Raw genomic sequence first — 6,751 nt, forward strand, 5'->3', positions numbered from 1 at the left:
TGCAGGAACAGCCGCTGATAACAGCGGCCACACTGGGAGTGGCCGAGGAGCGCAGGGGACTGACTTGAGCTCGGGCCATAGTCAGTGGTGCAAGAACGGAGCAGACTTTGGCCCAACCTCCCTTCCGCAGGCCGAGCAATGCACCATGGGAGACGGAGGGCTCTACAGGCGGCTTCGCTCCCCATCGGATTTCTTCTGGAAACTTCTGCTCGCACTTTTGTTAACGTCTCTGCTTTCCTCTGCCTGATTTCTCATCCTATTTTTATGTATGTTAGTTTGTTTATGTATTTTTAGGCGAGGCAACCCTTGGTTGACCTCATAGATTGCAAGGACCTTGTCAGCTTGCAATCCCTTATTTTTTTATTTTTTATGCCTACAGCACCTGGCCTTCCTAGGTGGTCTCCCATCCAAGTACTAACCGGGCCCAACCCTGCTTGGCTTCCGAGGTCAAACGGGATCGGTCTTGTTCGGGATGACATGGCCATAGACTATGTTAGTTTAAAATTTTTTTCAATTACAGTTGACATTCAATATTATATTTGTGATGAGACATTGATATGCCTCACGAAGCGATCACTTTAAGTCTAATACCCATCTGACACTGTATGTGGTTTATTATTAAAAAAAAACTCGGGACAGCTCCATAGCGTAGTGGTTAGCACGTCTGCTTTACACGCAGAAGGTCCTGGGTTCACACCCCAGGTGGAGCCGTGGACCATACCCCGGGTGTGCCAGTCTCCCCAAGTGCACCGGGGGGCACCTGGCCCCGGGTGGGTGCATGCCACGAGCGTGTGGGAGGAGACGCCCCGCCTTCAGAACTCCAATTGTTAAGGGGAAACGGCAAAATCTATAGGTCAAGGGTGGAAGTTGCGGGGGTAGGGAATTAAAGAGGGGGAAGAAAACTCGTACAAGACGTTTAAGAAATGATGAAATGAAGCGTTTTTTTTGAATAGGTTATATTCTATACACATAGTACAAAACCCAAGGCTACGAATGGGAATTGAGAAAAGCGAGCCTCCCGCCTCACTCCCCTCCTGGACAGCATCAGCATCAGCATCACTTCTGTAGATGCCTCCTGGATGCACCAGGTGAATAACGGCATAGGCCAATATTTTGTCCACAAATGGCAGCCTATGCGGGCAGTTCAGTAGTTTTTCTCACATAAAACATTCTCTTGGTGATTATTCAACCTCGGCCCACACAGAGCGGCCTCGCTCTTTCTAAAGATGGTCTACCTGCAGCTGTTTAACCAAGTCCGTACTGATGGACACCTAGGTTGTTCCCAGCCTGGGCCATTACAGCCAACAGGACCCTGAACATGTGGCTCACGTGTGGAGAATCAACGCCTCGGGGTGAAGCGGCTACGGCATTTTAAATGGGAGATCCTGGGTGGATCTCGCCCGTAGGACGGAGGGAAAAGAAGAAGCAGGGTTGAATCAGCCACCGGAAGAACAGAGGCCAGCGACCTCTGTGCTGGCACCGTGCCCTGGCTGAGTGCGCCAGGGCCCAGGAGTCTCGCTGCCAGGGTTTAAATCCCAGCTCTGCCTCTTTCTAGGCAGGTCAGCCAGGGGCATGTTGCATGTATTCTTAAAACGTCCAAGGCTTCAGCTGACAGAGGCAACAGCACCTGCCCCGTCCGCTTCCTGTGAAGTGCGTTGAGCACTTGGTAAATGGTCAAAATTCTTACTGACGCTCAATATTCTGATGGAGCGTCGTCCCCAATTCAAGGACATTACCCTCAGTTAATTGCACTAAAGGGACCTATATATTTAAAGACCACGTGGCCATCAGCTGATGAAGGATAAATAAAACCCAGTGTAGCCACATAATGGGATATCTGGCCATAAAAAAAGCACTGATACATGCTTCCGACATGGATGAACCCTGAAAACCTTATGCGAAGGAAGGTGGACACGAAGATCACGTGTTGTATGATTCCTTTTGTATGAAATGTCCAGAACAGGCAAATCCATAGAGACAGAAATCGGATTAGTGGCTGCCGGGGGCTGGGAGCTGGGAGCAATGTCTGGCTACAGGATTTCTTTTTGGAGAGATGACAATGTTCTAACGTCGGCCATGGTGGTGGCTGCGTAACTCTGTGTACTAACGCCCACCGAACTGTGTACTTTAAATGGGCGAACTGTATGCGACGTAAATTCTACCGCTATAAGGCTGCTATCTAGAAAATGGAAGAGTTCAAAAAAGATAATGGGGAGTTGATTAAAAAAAAAAACCACTAAAAGACTATGTGGAGAATTCCAGAAAAAAGTATACATGTGAGACAGAAGGGAGGGTGAATGCCCCCCTCTCTGGCGGAGGGGAGACAGGGGGTGGGAGACTCTCTTCGCCAGGGAAGAAGGTACACTGGTGTCCGTTTAGTTATAATTTTTGTTGTTGTTGTTGTTGTTAAGAAGCTTTATTGACAGATCATTTACAGACCATAAAGTCCAGGCACGATCATATATAATTCAGCGGTTTTTAGAATATTCACAAGGTTTGTACAACCATCATCATAATATAATTTTAGAATATTTTTATCACGCCAAAGAAGCCTTGTCACTCCCTGTCCCCTTCTCCCCCCGACCCAGGCAACCATTAATCTACTTCCAGTCTCCATGGATTTGCTTTTCCTGGACTTTTCATACACGTGGAATCCTACGATACGTGACCTTCGGTGCCTGGCTCCTCCCACTCAAAATAACATTTTCAAGGTTGACTCGTGTTGTTGCACGTGTCAGTGTACTTCACTCTTCTTACGGCCAAATGCCACTCCCTTTTACAGACATATCACATTCTGTTTTTCTGCCCTAATTCTCCAAAGCACGTACAATTTGTACCTGCGTGTCAATAGACAGTGATGTTTACAATTTATTCAGATGGAGGCTCAAGGAAAGGGCTCCACGCTAAGGCTTTTGTAAGAGAAGGATGTAAGGGGGCAGTTGTTTGGGACGGAAGAGACCTTACTGCTGAGCCTCGGTGCCTCGGTTTTCACCGCTGTGAAATGGGATGAAGGGAGGACTTGTCGTTGGAACCTGTACAGACCTCGGCTCGGGGCCAGCACACAGCACGTGCCCAGGTGTCAGAGCTCCTAGGGCTGCTTCTGTCAGACCCATGCTCAAATGGCTTCGCTCCCAACTGACATATCTTAGATTAGCTTAACAATGCTATTCCGGGTTCAAAATATTTTTGATGGGGGGGTAGATGTAACAAGAATGGCATTGGGGGAATGAGTGGAAAAGGTTAAAAGATTAAGAAATACAAATTGGCAGTTACAAAATAGCACAGGGAGTATGGTCAGCTATACTATGTGATTATAGTGGATGGTGCCAGGTGGGTGCTAGCCTCATCGGGGTGACCGCTTCATAAGTTATAGAAATGTCTCACCGCTATGCTGTAGACCTGACACTAATATGATATTGTATGTCAACAGCAATTGAAAAAAAAAAATTTTTTTTTTTTGAAATGGAAGAAAGTTGATCCACAGGAGTGCCGGGTGATGGGTGTAGGGCTCATTACGCCATTCTTTCTCCCTTCGCGTATGTCGGACAATTTTCAGAATGAAAAGTTAAAACAAGGGAGATTCGGGTGAACAAACTGAGGAGGTCTGCAGCCACGGCCATGGGAGGGGACAGAGGGACTCAAACTTGGGATCGCCCCTCCCCTCGCGGCAGAGGGGCCTGGACACCCAACCCCAGAGGGCTTCCCGCCCGAGGGAAGTCAGGGAAGCAGGGAAGGGCCAGGTTCCTGCGGTTCAGAGGGACACAGTGAGATGCAAAGGTCACCTGACCTCGAACACACGTGGAGTTCACGAGTGAATTACAAAGGGGAAGAGGAGGGCGGAGACCCGCTGAGCTCCCATCAAACATCGAAGGGATGGGACAAGCTGGCACCACGAGCCCTTCTGCAGAATTCTAGCTACAATTCTTTGCTCTCATCCCTCTGCCCTGAGGGACACTGCAAAAGACAACTGCCAGTCAAAGCCACAGTGAGATAGGACTTCAGCCCCCCTAGGCAAAGAACAAGGGTCAGCGAAGATGTGGAGGGTCTGGAACCCCACACGCGGCTGGGGGGGAACGTAAACGGGGCGGCCACACGGCGGGTCCTGTTGGAGCTACCGGGGGATCCAGCAACTCCACTGCTAGGTCTACCCCCCAAAACGGTGAAAACGTGTTCACACAAGAACTTGCACGTGCATGCGCATAGCAGCAGCACGTTGTTGGGAGCCAAAACTAAGAACAAAGAATCTTGTGACTAGGCGAGGCCTTATCTGCATCCTGCATCTTGTTAGCCCCCTAGCAGTCAGCCCAGCCCAGAGTTACAGTTCCCTCCTTCACTCCCACTCCCTCTAACCCTTACCACTCCTCACCCCACCAGCTAAGAACCAATGCGCCTGTGACAGATACTCTCCCGTCCAGCTAGCCCTGCCCCCCTTTGTTAGCCCTGTATAAATACTCTTGCTGCTCAATAAAATTTTGAGGCTTGATCAGAATACTGTCTTGCCTCCATTCTTTTCTCCCGCCCATGTTTTCTTTCAGGTAAGGTCCTCCTCGGGTTCCGCGCAATAACTAGGTCCTGCGGGTCGGGACAGCACGTGAAGTGGCAACAACCTGGCCGTCTGCCAGCGGATGGATAAACAGCCGAGAGGGAACCAAGCACTGACACAGCCGCGCCACACACGCCAGGAGAGACGCCAGGTGCAAAAGGCCACAGTACGATTCCGTTTACTTGAAACGTCCAGACCAGGTGCCTCCAGAGACGGGAAGTAGGTTACGAGTTGCCAGGGGTGGGGGGATGGGGTGTCACACTAATGGGTATGGGGTTTCTTTTTGGGGTGATAAAAATGTTCTACCATTGATTATGATGAGGGTTGCAGAACTCTCTGAATATACTAACCACCACTGAGTTAGTGTCAGTCAAAATCATAAAAGCTCCCCGAACCCCGCAAAAAGTGAGGGGACTCAGACAAGCCACAGGAGAGTAAAGATACATGGAAACCAAGTGCAATGAGCAGTCCTTGGTCGTGTGTGTGTGTGTTTATAAAGCTATAAAGGAAATGTGAATATAGACTATGTATTACAAAATACGATTGTACTAAATTTAAGTTTCTTGGAGGGGCAATGATTTTGAGGTTCTGTAGGAGAAAGTGTCATGATGTTTGCAACTTACTTTCCAATGGTTAGGCAGTAAAAAATGTGTGTGTGTGTGTGTGCGCGCGCGCACACGCGTGCGTGTGTCTGTAGAGAAAAAGAGAAACACGTTTGCAGGAAAATAATGTGAGCTGGTGAAAGCAGCGGAGTTGATAGCTGTTCCATATTCTAGTCTTTTAACTTTTCTTCACCTTGAAATTTTTAAAAATAGAAAGTTAGAGGCAACATTCTTTTGATTTGGTGATGAGTTTTCCTGGGTGTACACCTACAGCAAAAACTTTACCAACTTGTCCACTTTTGTCTACTTTTCCCCCACTTTAAATAGGTGCGGTCTACGGCCAGGCCACCCTGAACAAGCCCGATCCCGTCTGATCTCGGAAGCGAAGCAGGGTCGGGCCTGGTCAGTACTTGGATGGGAGACCACCTAGGAAGGCCAGGTGCTGTAGGTGTAAAAAATAAAAATAAAAAAATAAGGGACCGTAAGCTGACAAGGTCCTTGCAATCTGTGAGGTCAACCAAGGGGTGGCCTAAAAATAAATAAATAAATAAATAATTTGGAAATTAAAAAAAATGGATAAATAATTACATAGGTGCAGCCTGTTGATGTGTCATGTCAATAAATTACCAATAAAGCTGTTCGAATGTCGGTGAAGGAAAAAAAAAGGAGTATAAAGCGTCAAAGTTATTTTGCTCAAAACATTTTTTTGTCAATTGCCAAAAATGCAAGCCTCTTTAAAAAAAAAGAGGAGGAGGACCAACAGTTTGATAGAAAAATGACAAGGAAAACAAAAGGCAATTTCCAGAAAAGATAAGGCCAATAGATTCTGAATAAGTGAGAGGACCATCTATCTCAAGCATAATAAACCCAAAAAGTGTGACACTCTTTGTTGGGGCAGGTCTGGGGACTGGCTGTCACACGCGTTGGCGTAAGTACAATAACTGGTTTAAATCCTCAGGAAACAATTCAGTAATATCTCCTGGGTTTAAAAGTGCTTGTGGAACTCTGGATAGAGGACATGAGCAGATGAAACTAATTTATGTTGCCAGAAGTCAGGAGAGTGGTCATCTTGGGGCAGAGATGGCTGAACAGCCCATTTCTTGATCCCCAAGCTGGTCACATGGGTGCGTGTGGTGTGTGACAATTTATTATACTTATCGTGCAGAAGAGTGTACCGATTATATTTCAATTAAAAATTTAAAAATGCACAGATGCTTTGACTCATCAATCCCACTTCTAAGAATTGACAGATGAGTTTATCTATGTACACACACACACGCCCCCACACACACATTAAGTAAGGCCTTTATTGCGGCCTTGTGTGGCAAAAGACAGGAAAATAACAAAACGTCCACCGTGAGGGGTGGGTGAAATTATGGTACAGCCTCACAATAATTTGCTCTCTGCAGAATTTTTTCCCTCCAAAGAGCAAGGAAGACTTTATGAACCGATAAGGTCTGATCTTCAAATTTTAATTTGAAAAAAAAAAAAGGTGCAGAATAGCGGACATATTGGAAAAAAAAAACCAAAAACCCCAAGAGGTGTTTTTAATGCGCTCAGCATACCTGGGTGCACTTGGGAAGACCGGGCGATGGGTCAGAGGTGG

The 6,751-nt window shown here is 47.1% G+C and overlaps 2 pseudogenes; one reads left to right on the forward strand and one right to left on the reverse strand.

Annotated features, from left to right (window-relative positions):
* Positions 1-370: 370 nt before the first annotated feature.
* Positions 371-489, reverse strand: LOC112478406 (annotated as a pseudogene).
* A 4,988-nt stretch (positions 490-5,477) lies between these two features.
* On the forward strand, positions 5,478-5,596 carry LOC112478383 (annotated as a pseudogene).
* Positions 5,597-6,751: the final 1,155 nt, after the last annotated feature.

The sequence above is a fragment of the Pteropus alecto genome, unplaced genomic scaffold (genome assembly GCF_000325575.1).
Source record: "Pteropus alecto unplaced genomic scaffold, ASM32557v1 scaffold213, whole genome shotgun sequence".
Lineage (NCBI taxonomy): Eukaryota > Metazoa > Chordata > Mammalia > Chiroptera > Pteropodidae > Pteropus > Pteropus alecto.